The sequence below is a fragment of the Triturus cristatus genome, chromosome 10, assembly GCF_964204655.1.
Source record: "Triturus cristatus chromosome 10, aTriCri1.1, whole genome shotgun sequence".
NCBI lineage: Eukaryota > Metazoa > Chordata > Amphibia > Caudata > Salamandridae > Triturus > Triturus cristatus.
This window is the reverse complement of record NC_140593.1, coordinates 625,303,454-625,321,246: the sequence shown is the minus strand read 5'-3', so window position 1 is coordinate 625,321,246 and position 17,793 is coordinate 625,303,454.

Genomic DNA, 17,793 nt, shown 5'->3' with positions numbered 1-17,793 from the left:
CGGCCGTGTGTGTACAGAACTTGCCGTTGCCATTGAAGAAGGGTCATGAGACTTGAAACGAGTCTGGCAGTGAATGGCAGTAATATTTTGATGACGTCTTTTCACATCTGTGTGCAGCCTTCGTGATTGAATAAAGAAGGAATCAAACCTACCTGGGTAACTCTTGTTTGTTCGGATATATATATATATATATATATATATATATATATATATATATATATATATATATATATATATATATATATATATATATATATATATATATTCAATGAAAAAACCAAAGGTTTCACACATGTTATAGTTAGCTGGACATTTCACTCGTAAAAAACCATTGAAATTCCCCCGTTATAGTTAGTTCAGCTAACTATAACTCGCGCGCCCGCAATGCACTACTGATGACGTCACATATTACATCACTCATGACATGGTCAGTGACATCACTCATGACATCACTGATGACATCTCAAATGACATCACTGATGACATCATCCAGTGAATGTGTGTTTTTCTGAAAATTAAATATGTTTAATATATGTATATCTCAAGGTCGATGGAAGAATAAATGAGTATATAAGTGTCTAAATTGATGATTTGTTTTTGAAAAATTGATTGTATTACTGACTGATTAAGTGTATCTTTTTGAATACATGGCTAAGTGAGTAATGTTTAAATGTGTAAATACCTGTATCAGTCTCTCACTTTGTGTATAAGTGTCTGCATGGGTTGGTGAGTAGCTACATGGGTGTTTATATAGGTTATTCTTTGTTTTTTTGAGTCTCAGTATGAGTGTCTGAGTGTCTTCATGGTGCGGTGGGGGGTATTACGTAGTGCATAGATGCATGAATGAGTGACTCACTGTTTGTATGTGTTGAAGACAGCATGTGTGCAGGACTGTATGGGTAGATGAGTGTGTGCATGGGTGTGTTAGTGAGTGAATGACTGTCTCAATAGTGTCTTCATAAGTAACTACATATGTTTTAAACTAGTATATGTGACTATTGGTGTTTATAAGTGAGTATATGTGAGAGTGAGCGATTGGAAGAGTTCCTGTATGAATAAGTATGTGTTTCTATAAGTGATTGTTTAAAAGACTAAGTATGTGTAAGTTTCTGTAAAAGTAAGTGTGGTGGTGTGTGTATAACTGTATATGCAAGTAAATGGATGTTTGATTCTTTATTAGCATGAGTGACTATGTGTGAGTAACTCTATGGATGAGTGGCATTGTGTTACAGGATGTTTAGGTGTATGAGTACATATGATGTGTGAGTACATGTATGAGTGACTGTATAGGACTGTTGGTGGATGAGTGGATGTGTATGTGGATCTTAGAATTACTGAATAGGTTGTTGTAACTGGTATTGGTATGTCCATTTTTTTGAAAATTTCAGTCTCTTTTTTTGAATGTTTGTATCAAAGGTTATATTAGGGTGAGAGGAGGTCTACCACTCTGTCACAAGGATGATGTCATCAGTGATGTCATTTGAGATGTCATCAGTGATGTCATGAGTGATGTCACTGACCATGTCATGAGTGATGTAATATGTGACGTCATCAGTAGTGCATTGCGGGCGCGCGAGTTATAGTTAGCTGAACTAACTATAACGGGGGAATTTCAATGGTTTTTTACGAGTGAAATGTCCAGCTAACTATAACATGTGTGAAACCTTTGGTTTTTTCATTGAATTTCTAAGGTTTTTTAAATGCTAATTCCTAACTATAACGTGTGTGAAACCCATGGTTTTTTCAGTGAATTTGCAAGGTTTTTTAAATGCTAATTCCTAACTATAACGTGAGTGAAACCCATGGTTTTTTCAGTGAATTTGCAAGGTTTTTTAAATGCTAATTTTTTTTTTTTTCTTCTTTTTTTTTTTACATATTTTTATTTTAATTGTCTATCCTTTTTTAAAGACTATGGTTAAATTTTAAAAATTCTACAATATGTTTTTATTTTACCATTTTTTAAAAATAAACAGGTAAAATTTATTAGTATTACATATTTTTTTTTTTCCCTTTTTTTTTTTTTTTTTTTACCGTGCGCGTACGTACATATTGTATTGTAAGCGCACGTCTTGCTGTAATTACGTTAGATTTCTACACTGTTTGCGTTCATTTACGCAATTTGCGTAGACGCACGTCACGCGCGCACAGCGCGTAACGCGTACGCTGCACGCGCACGTTACGCGGAAGTGAAGGGGCGTGCCTGTTTTGCGCATGCGCGCGTGCGCGTGTCTTTTTTACGCGCATGCGTACTTTTGCCGTAAGCGCACCGTAAGCGCACCGTAAGCGTACGGTGGGTCATGTGATCATGAAACACAACTTTTGATTGGTTGAAACTACTTTCAGTTCTAGAACTCTCCTACACCACACCCATTCCCCTCATTTCTGCTTGTGATCCCTTAGGAGAAGGAGCTGGGTTGTCTTTGTGATACGATGGCAGAACAGCAGAGCCCTTCTGAGAGTGAGGCTAGCAGCACTACCTTGAGGCAGAGAGCGAGGAAACAAAAGACCTCTTTCATATGGGAGTATTTTTCTTTTCCAGAGGGCCAGCAAAAGGTAGATGCACCCTTAGTGACTTGTTAGCTGTGTGGCCGTGTACTTTCAAGAGGGAATCCCGACAGGAAGTATTCCTTCGGGAATCAAACCATGTTGAGACACCTTAAGGATGTACACAGAAGGACACATGCTCGACTTACTGAAGGTAACCCTTCAGTAAATCAACCAAGCACATCCACAGCAGCTCAGCCTGGACCATCATCTGCAGTGCCGAGTCCTTCTTCTGCAGGTCAGGTGAGCCCTTCATCTGTGGGGGGAGCATCTCCTTTTTCTTCTCCTCAGGAAATTAACCCTCGGTTTCTGAGGGTTGAAATACGGTGCGCCACTTGTCATGATCTAATTTGTTATAGGGAGACCAGTATTTCCCTAGTGAACAATAAAATAGATCAGCACACTTGTCGTACTGTCTAATATTCCCATTCTTTCTTTCCTCTGTCCCTGCATGAACACAACGGCTCTTTTAAGAGCCAACCTTACCTTTCATCTATTTTTAAAAAATGTTTTTAAAACTTTTTTTTTTTTTTTTTTTTACCGTACGCGTAATTATTATTTTTTTTTTTTTAAAACACTAAAAATCAATTATCACATTACAAGGTCCTTGAGAGACTACAATGAAAAACTGAAAATGTGATTGTGGAGAAGTGGAAAAAAGGGACCATGATATTTTTGACTTACCATACCCACTCAAAAAAATATTTATTCATTTAAATTTTTTTTTAATTGCTTTAAAAAGGGTTCTGGTTTTCGAAAATGTTCTATCTCAATCTGAAAAAAAAGAAAAAAGTATTAATATTTAATAAAACATTTTATAATACAGTACACATATTTACATATTTTTAAAAAAAAAATTTTGCCTTTTTTTTGCTGTTTTCAGAATATATTGCATTTCACTATAAATTGTGAAAGCAATTGCATTCATCATTTAACAGCGGGCAAAAAAAAAATAACAATCTCAAAGATTGTATAAAAAAAGCCCAGAATCTCTTTTAACTTAAACATAACATTATAGAAATGCATAATATTCTAAAAAAATATCAACTAATATCAATACTTATTTCTTTAAAACATTTTTGTTTCAGAAGTATAATCACAAAAATATATCTCAAATAACTCCACAATACATCTGGTTCCATTTCCTTTAGGCCAAATAGTAATTTTAAAATTCTTTTTTGATTAAATTTCCAATGTTAATCCAATAAAAATCTAAAGTTTAAATTGTACAGATCTCACCGATTCTCTGTAACATTTTGGTTTCCGAAAGATTTATTAATAATTAAATAAGTCCACAATAGAATTGTTTACCTTTCCGCATGGCCAAATAGTAATTTTAAAAATCTTTTTTGAATAAATTTCCAATGGCAATCCAATAACATTCCAAAATTTAAATTGTGCAGATGTTACCGATTTTGTCTAAATTTTTGGTTTTCCAAAGTTTCATTAAAAATTTAAAAAGTCCACATTACAATTGGTTACCTTTCCATTAGGCCAAATGGTAATTTGTAAAATCATTTTTTTTAAAAATTCCACTGGTAATCCAATAAAATGGTAAAATTGTTTTGTCCAGATGTTGCCAAATCTCTCTAAAATGTAGGTTTCAGGAAGATTAGATAGGAATTTGCTAAATCAAAAGGCAAACGTTGCTTAAAAATCAATTGGGAATCATTACACAGTGTCCAGCCTTTTTCACATTTAAGATAAACTGTGTAATGTCCAGAAGTTACAGTAGGTCCATCATGGAAAATTATTGCAACTGTTACAAAAGTTTTTCCTGAAATTGATAATTGCTGTCCTGTAAACTTCTTTATTAAAGTATCTAATTTTGAACCATCAGCTTTACAGCGTTGCATCATTAAAATTACATACTGTCCGTATTCCTTTAAAATTAACGTTGAAAACATGTCAGATTGACACTCACTGCATTCCATGCTATGATTAGCATCTTTAACTAATTTAGCAAAAGTGACTGTTTTACTTTCTGGCAATGTTAAATAAATAAACCTTTCAGAATCAACATTAGAGCCACATATATTATAACAGTTTTCACAACTATGTTCCCATTTATAAGAGAGACCAAATAAATTGTTAATGGGAACCCCTTCTTCTTCCAGTACCTGAAGAAAAAACATCAAGAATTCCTGTGCGTCTTGCTGTACATTTTGAGAAAACTGTGTTCGTCCTGAACATACATCTAAAAGTTTTCTAATTTCAGTGGCACTTTCTATTTGAGTTTTATCATTACTCAGCTTTTGAAAAAGGAGACTCAACTCAGAACAGAATCTTTTTCCCTGATTTACTATTATCTGCTCTTGCACACTTTCCAGATAAAATGCAACATTCAGCACTACATTAGCGTAGCAGTTGACACCAGAGCTATTTTCAAAATGACATCCTACAACCTGTTCTTCATTTTCCTTTTTCTTTTTGCTTGCAATTACATCACTCCTCTTTTTTTTTCCTCCTCTCTACATCTTCATTACAGATATTCTCATTTCTCCTTTTACGAGAAACTACACGTTTCTCCAACACAGGATACTGACCTAAATGAGGAGCATAGCTTCTTCTTAATCTATTATACTCCTTTACACAATTTGCATCAGCACTAACTTTTGAGTCATCAAAGTCTATCATGAATAAACCTGATAATGTTTTCACTCGTGACAAAGCAACATATGCCATACCTTCTTTGAACACAGTTGAACCAATGTTCACAAATGCACAATCTACAGTCAATCCTTGAGACTTGTGAATAGTTACAGCATATGCTAGAGAAAACGGAAACTGCTTCCTACGTACATATAAATCTTTCACAAGCATGAAACGAACTGAACAACGACAAATGTCTTTAACTTCTTCTATCTGATCAAATTTTATTTTTAAACATTCAATTCCATCTTTTTTCTGATAATTAATAAAACCCACAACTCTTCCCATAGCTCCATTAACTAAACCTTTTTCAACATCCAAATTTCTCCTTAAAAATACTCTACAGTTCATGCAAACATATAGATTTTTTTCTAATCCAGCTGTTTTGGAAATGTTCTTCTCTAGTGAATCCAATTTATTTTTTAGTGTGCCTGTTAATGTGACAGTAATTCTTCCATCCTCAATTTTGTCCACTGCTTCCAATTTCCTGATATCTTCCTTTTCCAATTTCAAAAGCTCCTCATTGAATATTGAGCATTCACGTAGAGTTGGCATTAAGCAGATGACACTTTTCTTTTCTGCAATGTTCTTGTATATCTTCTCTGCAACTATTTCTTCCTTTGGAAATAAATTATGTAGCAGCCGACTCTGTAATGCTTTTTTGCCAGCTTCAGTGAGTAGTCCAATTCTGATATCTTTCAGAATACTTCCATATTCTTCATCGTTTGCTTGCCTCATATTAGTAGTAAGTTCCTTGTACTCAAAGAAGGACCAAATATTTGCATTACCGATGCTTCCCAATGACTTCTTTGTGTCTTCATGTGTCACAGTATTAAACACTGGTTGTCCTTTAACTGGAGTAAGTTGCAAAAGATCTCCAAAAACTATGACGTGTTTTCCTCCAAATAACACGTCATAGTCTGTCTTCAGAATTTGCTGCATTCTTAAATGCACAAAGGCAAGCATTAAGTTTGATACCATGCTCACCTCATCAATAATGAGAACTTGCATCTTCTTCAATACTCTTGAAACTTCCAAGCATGCTTCTCCAGTTAGCTTGTTGTATTGTATTTTGTTCTCATGCTCCACTGGTAACATTAGCAAACGATGTAAAGTGATTCCTTTTATGTTATATGCTGCTAACCCAGTTGGAGCAGTAACCACACAAGACAAAGTAGAATCCGTTTTTTGCTGTAGGTAGCTTCTGATGACTTTTATGAGGAAACTTTTTCCAGTTCCAGCTTGTCCGCTTACATACATCCTGATTGGATGAAATGATGTGCATGAGCACTCTTTTTTTTCATGTAGAAATCCGTGATCAATTTTGTTTCTGATCTCTTCATAAATTTGTTGCTGCTCTTCGTTCAGTTGTCTTTCCAAATTTTGTAAGTCTATAAATTCTTCTTGAGCTTGATTCATAGCTGTTTCCACTTCATTCATGGCTATTGATGCTTCATTTTCAACGATTGGTTGTCCTAGGGGATCTTGACTGAGTGTTCCTGAACTTTGGCTGTCCTGAGAACTGTCTCTAGCTATTTCTGCTGCAATTGTAGTTTCCTGTTCAATTTCTTCATTTAACATTTGCAGATAAGTTGAGAATGTACTGCATTGTATGCTGTCTTTGCAAGCATTAAAAGAATCTTCATAGCTTTGAAATTCTCCCAGTAGTTCATCCTCTGTACGCCATGGTTTAAACAGCTGTAAAAGAGCCAAGTAGTAAAATTCCTTTTTGTCAGTAGTGTCGCAACTCAGCTTCCTGTGATTTATCAAACTTCCTTTTGTTTGCTTCACCAAACATCCTTCCTCACCAATGACTTTATATTTTCCATTGTTGATGTCTTCTGTGGCTTTCCGTGAATAAATGTAGTTCTGCAGCACTTCATAGAGACACATGTTCTCCAGATGATGACTTCTCTTGGGATAATATGTGTCCAACATGTTTGATTTCAAAATATCTGTACTTTCTGGGTCATTCTCGGCCAAATATTCAATTTCTCCAACAGATTTCAGTACCCGATTTCTCATTGCTGCAAGGCCTAAACTTGCCCAAATTATTCTTCTTGATTTCGAGTAGAGACTTGCAGAAGATAACCTATCTGAACATTCGTAGGATCCAATTTCTCGATGCGATAACATCTTCAAACTGAAACTGTACAGCTTCTTACTGACAGTCTTCTCGTGAGAAATCTCTTCCCACATTTCCTTCAATTCTGTTTTTTCTGATTTCGTAATGTAAGACGTTACATATCGAGCAACAGCAATGGAATTGTCAGCTACATACTGTATATCCATGTTAGCATTCCACATGGATAAAATGACTGGGTTGTAGTCATTTATATTTTTTGATTCTTTTCTTTTAAGGTTGTAGGTATTCTTAGGTGATTTTATTGTGATAGTATGTCTCACAGATGACATAAAACTGTTTACTCTTCCATTTGAAAGAACAGGTCTAGGAAATCCAAATCGACATTTAGTGTAGTATTTATCTTTGCTCTTGTATTTCCGTCGACAGTATTTTCCACACCGATGACTTTGGAAACGTAAAACTTGCTCCTTTAACTTTTTATCTTCTGTGCTTTTTGGTATAGCACATGTTGCATATTCTTCACTGTAAGATAACACTGCTTCATCAGCATCTGTTCTAAACTTTGGGGCATCCTTGATCCACAACAGCATATGAATATGAGGAGCACCTCTTGCCTGGTACTCTTTTCTCCAAAAGAAATCCACTACTTCTCCTAGAGGTGGATTTTTTTTATTGCAGATGTACGACATCATAGCCTCAAATCTATGATTGAAATATCTGCAAACATTAACCGGATCCAATGAGCACAGTTCTCCTGCTGTCTTGTATTCGATGTTTTTAATGTTTGAATTTGCCTCTCGTAGAAAATCCAGTAAATCATCCCAAGCGTACTCAGCACAGCTTAGGGTAACGAACCATGTTGGTGTTCCTAAATTCCGTAACATGCATTTTAATTCACCATGACGTCGGTACCAATATTCATTTGTCCCACGCTGACAAGCCATCAGATTGATCAGTTGTGTTTCCAAATGATCATCTCGGTGCTGCACTTTCTCCATAAAATCCTTAGCAGACACATTTTGTAAATGTACTCCACTTTTTAAAATGTGATTTACTGCATAAGACAGTGCAGACAAGTCGCTTTCAAATAAAAGATGGAACAAATAAGGAATACTTTGTCGAAATCTGGGATCTTCAGCATATAGTCTTGTAGTCCGATACTCAGAAGCTGGAATCTGTTCCGGACGTTCATCGTATCGTCCTCCTTTTCCTGTAGGAAACAGCTGGGGAAAACATCGAGCTTCCAAGCTCTCCTCCCATACACTCACGGGAGTTCCTTTTGCTTTCTTCATCTGAAACAGATCAATATTGTCTCCCATAACTTCTTTTGAATGAAGAGGATGTATGCTAAAATGTTCATAAATTTCTTCTTCCTTTGACTTGTCCACTTTCTCAATTTGTCCAGTTGGTGTTTCTGTGTCTTCTTGTAAATCTTCTTCTTCTTCTTCTTCTATATAAATTGATTCATACCATTTGTTATTCCTTTTCAAATACAAATTTGCTCTTTGTACTTTCCGTACATCTACCAGCTCCTGCCAAATCTTCTTATTCTTTGTAGGTACACATTTAACCAGAATAATTAATGGTTCAGTTTCCAAAGTATCCGCATCAATAGTTTCCATATTTTTTTTCAAATCCAAGGGCAAATACACCACTCTACCTTTTAAACCTCTCAGTAAATCTGAAGGAGGTAATTTACCAGTTTTGGGCTCCATACGTACTATGGTCTGGAACGGATGAACACATTGAATGAGTATAGACTCATATGTATTTAATTCAGAAAGTTCAGCAGGAATTGCATCCAATTCTAAATTATTATGTACAGCTCTGGTCGGCATTCTATTTTCTTCTAACTTATTATAACAGTATTTACAAATACGCTGAACTTCACCCAATTCAAAACAATTTTCAAGAAATATATATGTGGCAAAATCCTTCCACTTATAATTATCTTCATTTTCACTTTTTCTATAGAGATCAACATACCTGGTTTGTTTTCTATAATGAGTTCTGCGGCAACAAATACAAGTAATATTTGGTCTTTCATTAGAGATTATTGCAAATTTTGTTATGTGATCATTAAATGTCTTACTTACAGAGGGTTCTACATTCTCTTCCACTTCTTCCTCATTTACTGTGTCCTTTTCTGCACTGTTTTGTTCAGGACCAAAGTAACAAAACTGAATTTCATCAACAACCTTCTCTACATCTGATACCGATCCACGGAACAGAGCCCTATTCAATTCATCTAACTTTATTGCTGGACTTTTAGCAAAATACAACCGTCTCACAAACTTTCTCATTTCAGTATGATGAACAGCCAGCATCCTAAAATGATGGAAAACACTGTTACACACTTTTCTAGATAGACAAGCCAGAGAATGACCCTGCAAACCAGTATTCTCTCTCACTCTGCATGGATCCAGACTTTGAAGCACCTTAATCTTCTGTTTTACACTTTTTTTTACTATATTCTCTTAGAAACTCACAACATTTATCAATAGATTCCTGACGCACAGTGCAAATACTACTACAATTCCAAGTGTACACTGGGGCTTTAGGACGTCTCCCCATAGCCTCATCCGCCATCACTTGTACCTCATCTCTTGGAACCATTATCTCCTTCTCCATTATGCAACCATTTTTCACTTCGTAAGCACGACCTCTGGTGTCAACTGCATGCAGCAAACTATTACTTTGAAAATAGCTCTCTTCATTAAAAAAAGGTTCACTACTTGAACTATGCATCCATTTTCCTAAAAACACTTTACAAAAGTTTGTTCTGTTCACTACTCTTTTCCTTTTGCTTTGTGATTTCAGTACATTAACCATTTTATCTAATGTACGCATCCTATTCAAAATTAAAATGAATAGTTTCCTTTTTAACCCCTTCGATGCTCATGACGGAACGGTTCCGTCATGAGCATCGGTTGGGCTGTGCTCATGACGGAACCGTTCCGTCATGAGGACAGCCCCCGGGGGAAGTGCTGGCGCTCCCCCCCTTGTGCAGCGATCTTGCCCCCCTTTACGGGGGTGGCAGCGGAAGAGCTTCCGCTGCCACCCCCGAGCCCCCCCGAGCCCCCCCGAGCCCCCCCACGCTTTCTGATGACGTCAGCGCGCACAGCGCGCGCCGGCGTCATCAGGAAGCGTTGGACGCGCTGGAATCCATTTCTTCCAGCGCGTCCAAGGGAGCAGAGGTAGGTTTTGTTGTCCGGTGGGGGCCGCGGCGGTGAAATTTGTAGTATTGAGGCATCGGGGGAGAGGAAAGAGTATTTCCTCTCCCCCGATGTCTCAATACAGGGCATTCCTGCTCCACGATCGCGCACAGCGTCGCGATCGTGGAGTAGGGATGCCCCACTAGACACCAGGGATTTGTTATTTCGAATTTGGGAAGCGACCCCTTAGGCAAGGGTCGCTTCCTTGGGGGTAAAAATTTGTCGAAGTCTTTTCTGCCCCCCCGGGGGCAGATCGGTCCGCTTTCTGCGCGTTTCTGCCCCCAGGGGGGGCAGAAAAGCCCACTAGACACCAGGGATGTCGTTTATACTATGTAGGAAGCGACCCCTTAGGCAAGGGTCGCTTCCTTGGGGGCAAAATTTTTGGAAGTCTTTTCAGCCCCCCCTGGGGGCAGATCGGTCCGCTTTCTGCGCGTTTCTGCCCCCAGGGGGGGCAGAAAAGCCCACTAGACACCAGGGATGTCCTTTATGCTATGTAGGAAGCGACCCCTTAGGCAAGGGTCGCTTCCTTGGGGGGCCCAATAATTTGAAGACTTTTCTGCCCCCCCTGGGGGCAGATCGGTCTTCTTTCTGCCCGTTTCTGCCCCCAGGGGGGGCAGAAAAGCCCACTAGACACCAGGGATGTCTATTTCGTTATGTAGGAAGCGACCCCTTGGGCAAGGGTCACTTCCTAGGGTGGTAAAGTGATTAGAAGACTTTTCTGCCCCCCCTGGGGGCAGATCGGTCGTCTTTCTGCCCGTTTCTGCCCCCAGGGGGGGCAGAAAAGCCCACTAGACACCAGGGATGTCTTTTTCTTTATGTAGGAAGCGACCCCTTGGGCAAGGGTCGCTTCCTTTGCGGCCTAATTATTTAGAATACTTTTCTGCCCCCCCTGGGGGCAGATTGGTCGTCTTTCTGTCCGTTTCTGCTCCTAGGGGGGGGGGGCAGAAAAGCCCACTAGACACCAGGGATATAAATATTATTGTAGGAAGCGACCCCTTGGGCAAGGGTCGCTTCCTTGGGCCCCTACATTTTTTGAAGACTTTTCTGCCCCCTCTGGGGGCAGATCGGTTTTATTTTTTTGCCGTTTCTGCTCCCATTGGGGGCAGAAAAGCCCACTAGACACCAGGGAATTAGTTCAATTAGAAATAGAAGTGACCCCTCGCTTCCAGGGTGCAATTTGTTATATGTATTTGGCTCACGCCTTTTTTTTCCTGCTGTTTTCTGCCTGACCTGGCACACAAACCGATTGACCATTTGGGTAGTGACATGGCATGTTATAATGTTTATTGTTATATTTTTTGTGATTTCCAATTGTAATGTTTTTTTTGTTTACTTTTTTGTTCTAGGTGAAGGCTTTTCTTCTGTTCACGTTGACGTTTTGGTTCTGGTGGTTTTGCTGTTTGTGTAGTTTGGTAAGAGACTGTTTTTTTGTACAATGCAAATGTGTTTGATTTCTCTGCCTGTTTTTTTTTGCAAATGGTGTAATAATAGCAGTATGTTTGGTTTTTGAGTGTCAAAAACTTTTTGCATTGGTGCTCGATGTGTATTTTGTTGTCTTGTGAGTAATTTGTTTTTTTTTCTTCTTTCTAGTTTGATATCGTTGGTCTTTGCTGTGTCACTGCAGAGTTTGTTTCTGGTGAGTGCAACTGTCTCTTTTGATTTTGGATTGTATAGTTTTTGAGTACATTGATCTTATTGATATAAGGTACACATTTCTTTACTTACTTGGTTTGCACATTGTTGGTTGTTGTTGACTTGTTTGTGCAGTCTTCTATCTTAGTAGGTATAATGGCTAGCCGCAGGATGACTGCTCAGCAGGTTGTTGGTTTGCTGTTTGAGTCTTCCTCTGATATTGGGTCAGAGACTGACTCTGCTTCTGAGGGAGAGGGGGCAGGGGACGATTCTGGCAGTGAGTTTTCTCTCCGTATGGGGTCATCGGATGATGAAGATACTCTTAGTGCGGATGAAGTGCCTGTGTTAGAGGAGGAGACTGATGTGCCGATAGTGCGGCAAGAGGCATCTGGGCTGCAGCCTGCGGCTGCAAGGCTTCCCGTTGGTGTAGTGCGGCAAGAGACATCTGGGCTGCAGGCTGGGACTGCAAGGCTTCCCGTTGGTGTAGTGCGGCAAGAGGCATCTGGGCTGCAGGCTGGGGCTGCAAGCCTTTCCGTTGGTGTAGTGCGGCAAGAGACATCTGGGCTGCAGGCTGGGGCTGCAAGTCTTCCCGTTGAAAGTGATGACCTCTGGGTTGCCCCTGGCATGGTGCAGCCGGAATTTCCAGAGTTTACTGGTGTTCCAGGGTCTAGAGTGAATACTGAGAACTTTTTGCCTGTAAATTGTTTTCAGTTGTTTATGGACGATGTGTTTTTGGCAGAGATTGTTGAGCAGACTAATTTGTATGCCGAACAGTTTTTGAGGGACAACAGTGCCAGTCTTAAGCCACACTCTAGAGCTACCCGGTGGACTCCCACAAATGTTGAAGAGATGAAGAAGTTCTTGGGTTTAACTTTTTTGATGGGCTTGCTAAGGAAGCCATCATTGGCTTCATATTGGTCTAGCAGTCCCTTGATGGCAACGTCTATTTTTCCGGCAGTCATGACTCGTGACAGGTATTTGCTTCTGCTTCGGATGATGCACTTTGTTGATAATGGTTTAGCGTTGCCACGAGATCACCCTGATTGTGACCGTCTTTTTAAGATTAGGCCTGTCCTTGATCACTTTGTTGATAGATTTTCTGAGATTTATGCCCCTGGTAGAGAAATTGCAGTGGATGAGTCTTTGGTGTTGTTCAAGGGCCGCTTGGTTTTTAGGCAATACATTCCTAGTAAGAGGGCACGCTATGGAATAAAGCTGTATATGCAGTGTGACAGTAGGACTGGATATGTCTCTAATTTCAGGGTGTACACCGGTAAGGAATCTAGGTTTAACCTCCCTGGTTGTCCGTCCACTTTTGGAGTGACTGAGAAAATTGTTTGGGAACTTGGTAGAGGATTTTTTAACAAAGGCCACCATTTATATGTAGATAACTTCTACACTGGTGTGCGGTTGTTCAGGGAATTGGCCAAAGTGGACACTTTTGCTTGTGGCACAGTCCGCTGTAACCGTAAAGGTTTTCCGAAAGAACTTGTTTGTCAAAAGCTTGTGCGGGGACAGTGCAGTGCGTTGCGTTGCCAGGAGCTTCTTGCTGTGAAGTTTACAGACAGGAGAGATGTCTACATGCTGACTTCCATCCATGATGAAAGCACTGCACCTGTGACTGTTTGGGGTCAGGTCGCTGAAGCGCGCAAACCTGTATGCGTTTTAGACTATAATAGGCACATGGGTGGTGTTGACAGAGTAGATCAGAGGTTGGAACCTTACACTGCTCTTCGTAAGGCTTACATTTGGTACAAGAAGTTGGCTATCCATCTTTTCCACTTGGCAATGTTTAATGCTTTTGTTGTGTTCCAGGATTCTTGCCCTGAGTCAAAGATGACTTTTGCTAAGTTTCAGGAGTCTGTAATAGGCAGCCTTGTTGTAGTGGAACAGGCAAGTGTTCCTAGAGTTGGACTGGTGGAGGATGTTGCTAGATTGAAAGAACGCCACTTTCCAGATCACATTCCTCCCACACCCGCAAAAGATTTTCCCAGTAGGAGATGTAGAGTCTGTTGGCGAAGAGGTTTGCGGAAGGAGAGTCGTATGTACTGCCCCGATTGTCCCTCTCATCCTGCACTGTGTCTCTCTGCTTGTTTCCGAGCGTACCACACGCGTAAAAATTTCTGGGAAGATTCATGAGTGGTAAAGTGAACTGCCTGGTCTGTATTCTTTGGAAAATATGATTCTGTTTCAAGGTTGGTGTTAGTGCAATGTATTTAGTTGCTGATTTTCTGTTAGAAGATTTGTATCTATTTGCAATTTGTTTGTGTTTTTATTTTTTTCTAAAAAAATCCAAAATGTGATGGCGGTGTGTGTAGGCTTGCGCTTGGCTGTTGGTGTGTGTGGACTGGCACTTGGTTGGTGGTGTGCGTGGAATGGTGCTTGGCTGACGGTGTGCGTGGACTGGCGGTGTGCATGGACTGGCGGTGTGCGTGGACTGGTGCGTGGCTGGTGGTGTGCGTGGAATGGTGCTTGGCTGGCGGTGTGCGTGGAATGGTGCTTGGCTGGTGGTGTGCGTGGAATGGTGCTTGGCTGGCGGTGTGCGTGGACTGGTACTTGGCTGGCGGTGTGTGTGGACTGGTGGTGTGTGCGGACTGGTGTTTGGCTGGTGGTGTCCGTGGACTGGAGCTTGGCTGGTGGTGTCCGTGGACTGGAGCTTGTCTGGTGGTGTGTGTGGACTGGAGCTTGGCTGGCGATGTGCGTGGAATGGTGCTTGTCTGGTGGTGTCCGTGGACTGGAGCTTGGCTGGCGGTGTAGGTGGATTGGCGATTGGCTGCCGGTGTGCCTGGACTGGCGATTGGATGGCGGTGTGCCTGGACTGTGGCTTGGCTAGCGGTGTGCGTGGACTGGCGTTTGGCTAGCGGTGTGTGTCGACTGGTGCTTGGCTGGCTGTGTGTGAGTAGTGACTTTCTGCTGGTCACTACACACACTGCTAGCTGAGTGCCACTCCACGCAATCCTTCAGCCTGTGTAGTTGCTGTGTCTGGATTGTGGGCGTGTGAAAGTGATGGGCCCTTGAATGGCGCTGTGTGCTGGTGTGAGTTTTGTTATGTGATGGGCCCGCGGCTGGCGGTGTGAATGGTTTTGTATGTCTCACACGTATGAAAGGTGTATGAATGGCCTGTAAAGAGGTTGGTGCCTTGTCGTGGCTTTACAGCTCACGAGCTGTGAGTCAATGGTTCAGTTTCTTGCCCTTTCAATTATTACCAGTGCATTTCATGTTTTGTGAAAGCACTTGGTAATACAATTTTATCTACTGAACCATCACTCACCCTCGTGCCAAATCCAACCAGTATGTGTGTGTGCTTGCGGGTTAGATGACTGTGCAGTAATATTTGTCTTTCTGAAGCAGGGTGTACCTTGTCCCTTTTTGGTGATTTTTGTACTGTGTTGCTTTTGTACCTGGTGGTGCGAATGGTCTTGTTTGTATCACGTATGAAAGGTGTGTGAATGGCCTGTAAAGTGGTTGGTGCCTTGACGTGGCTTTACAGCTCACGAGCTGCAAGTCATTGGTTTGGTTTTTTGTGAATTTAATTATTGACAGTGCATTTCATTTTTGTGAAATCTCTTGTTAATAAAATTTAATACACTGAACCATGACTTGCCCTCGTGCCAAATCCAACCAGTATGTGTGTGTGTTTGAGGAATAGATGGTTGTGCAGGAATCTTTGTCTTTTGTTTCTCTGCCAAGGTACACTTTCCATGTAAGAATAACCCACCAACTGTAGATATTGTCGAAAACCCTTGGGAGTTCATGGTGATGTCTCTCTAGTGATTTGAAAAATATTTTTTATCCCCATTGTCCTGTAAACCTCAAATTGTCTGCCACATTTTCTTTGCAGTATTATTCCTAAATTCTCACGCTGTAGTAACAATAGTTAATCTGGTTTTGCAAGGGGGGTTACTTTGGTTTTTTGCCCAGGGCTCGGCGGCCATCTAGGGAAACCTTTCAAACCCACGCATTTCTGAAAACTAGACACCCGGCGGCTTCCAGGGAGGTATGGCTTGCGTGGATCCCCCAACGTTTCCTTACCCAGAATCCCCTGCAAACCTAAATTTTTGCCCAAAAAATCACTTTTTTCACACATTTTGGGGTGGGAAAGTAGTGGCATCACCGGGCTCACACAAATTTACCACCACCCAGCGTTCCCCCAGGTCTCCCGGTAAAAATGGTGCCTCACTTGTGTGGGAGGCCCAAGTACCCGCGGCAGGCAAGGGCCCCAAACGTAGTGAGGCGACATCAAGATGGCCTATCGCCAAACCACCTGGTTTTGCAAGGGGGGTCACTTTGGTTTTTGGCCCGGTGCGCGGCGGCCATCTAGGGAAACCTACCAAACCCAGGCATTTTTGAAAACTAGACACCCGGCGGCTTCCAGGGAGGTATGGCTTGCGTGGATCCCCCAACGTTTCCTTACCCAGAATCCCCTGCAAACCTCATTTTTTGCTCAAAAAATCACTTTTTTCACACATTTTGGGGTGGGAAAGTAGTGGCATCACCGGGCTCACACAAATTTACCACCACCCAGCGTTTCCCCAGGTCTCCCGGTAAAAATGGTGCCTCGCTTGTGTGGGAGGCCCAAGTACCCGCGGCAGGCAAGGGCCCCAAACATAGTGAGGCGACATCAAAATGGCCTATCGCCAAACCACCTGGTTTTGCAAGGGGGGTCACTTTGGTTTTTGGCCCGGTGCGTGGCGGCCATCTAGGGAAACCTACCAAACCCAGGCATTTTTGAAAACTAGACACCCGGCGGCTTCCAGGGAGGTATGGCTTGCGTGGATCCCCCAACGTTTCCTTACCCAGAATCCCCTGCAAACCTCATTTTTTGCTCAAAAAATCACTTTTTTCACACATTTTGGGGTGGGAAAGTAGTGGCATCACCGTGCTCACACAAATTTACCACCACCCAGCGTTCCCCCAGGTCTCCCGGTAAAAATGGTGCCTCACTTGTGTGGGAGGCCCAAGTACCCGCGGCAGGCAAGGACAACAAACGTAGTGAGGCGACATCAAGATGGCCTATCGCCAAACCACCTGGTTTTTCAAGGGGGGTCGCTTTGGTTTTTGGCCCGGTGCGCGGCGGCCATCTAGGGAAACCTACCAAACCCAGGCATTTTTGAAAACTAGACACCCGGCGGCTTCCAGGGAGGTATGGCTTGCGTGGATCCCCCAACGTTTCCTTACCCAGAATCCCCTGCAAACCTCATTTTTTGCTCAAAAAATCACTTTTTTCACACATTTTGGGGTGGGAAAGTAGTGGCATCACCGGGCTCACACAAATTTACCACCACCCAGCATTCCCCCAGGTCTCCCGGTAAAAATGGTGCCTCACTTGTGTGGGAGGCCCAAGTACCCGCGGCAGGCAAGGGCCCCAAACGTAGTGAGGCGACATCAAGATGGCCTATCGCCAAACCACCTGGTTTTGCAAGGGGGGTCACTTTGGTTTTTGGCCCGGTGCGCGGCGGCCATCTAGGGAAACCTACCAAACCCAGGCATTTTTGAAAACTAGACACCCGGCGGCTTCCAGGGAGGTATGGTTTGCGTGGATCCCCCAACGTTTCCTTACCCAGAATCCCCTGCAAACCTCATTTTTTGCTCAAAAAATCACTTTTTTCACACATTTTGGGGTGGGAAAGTAGTGGCATCACCGGGCTCACACAAATTTACCAC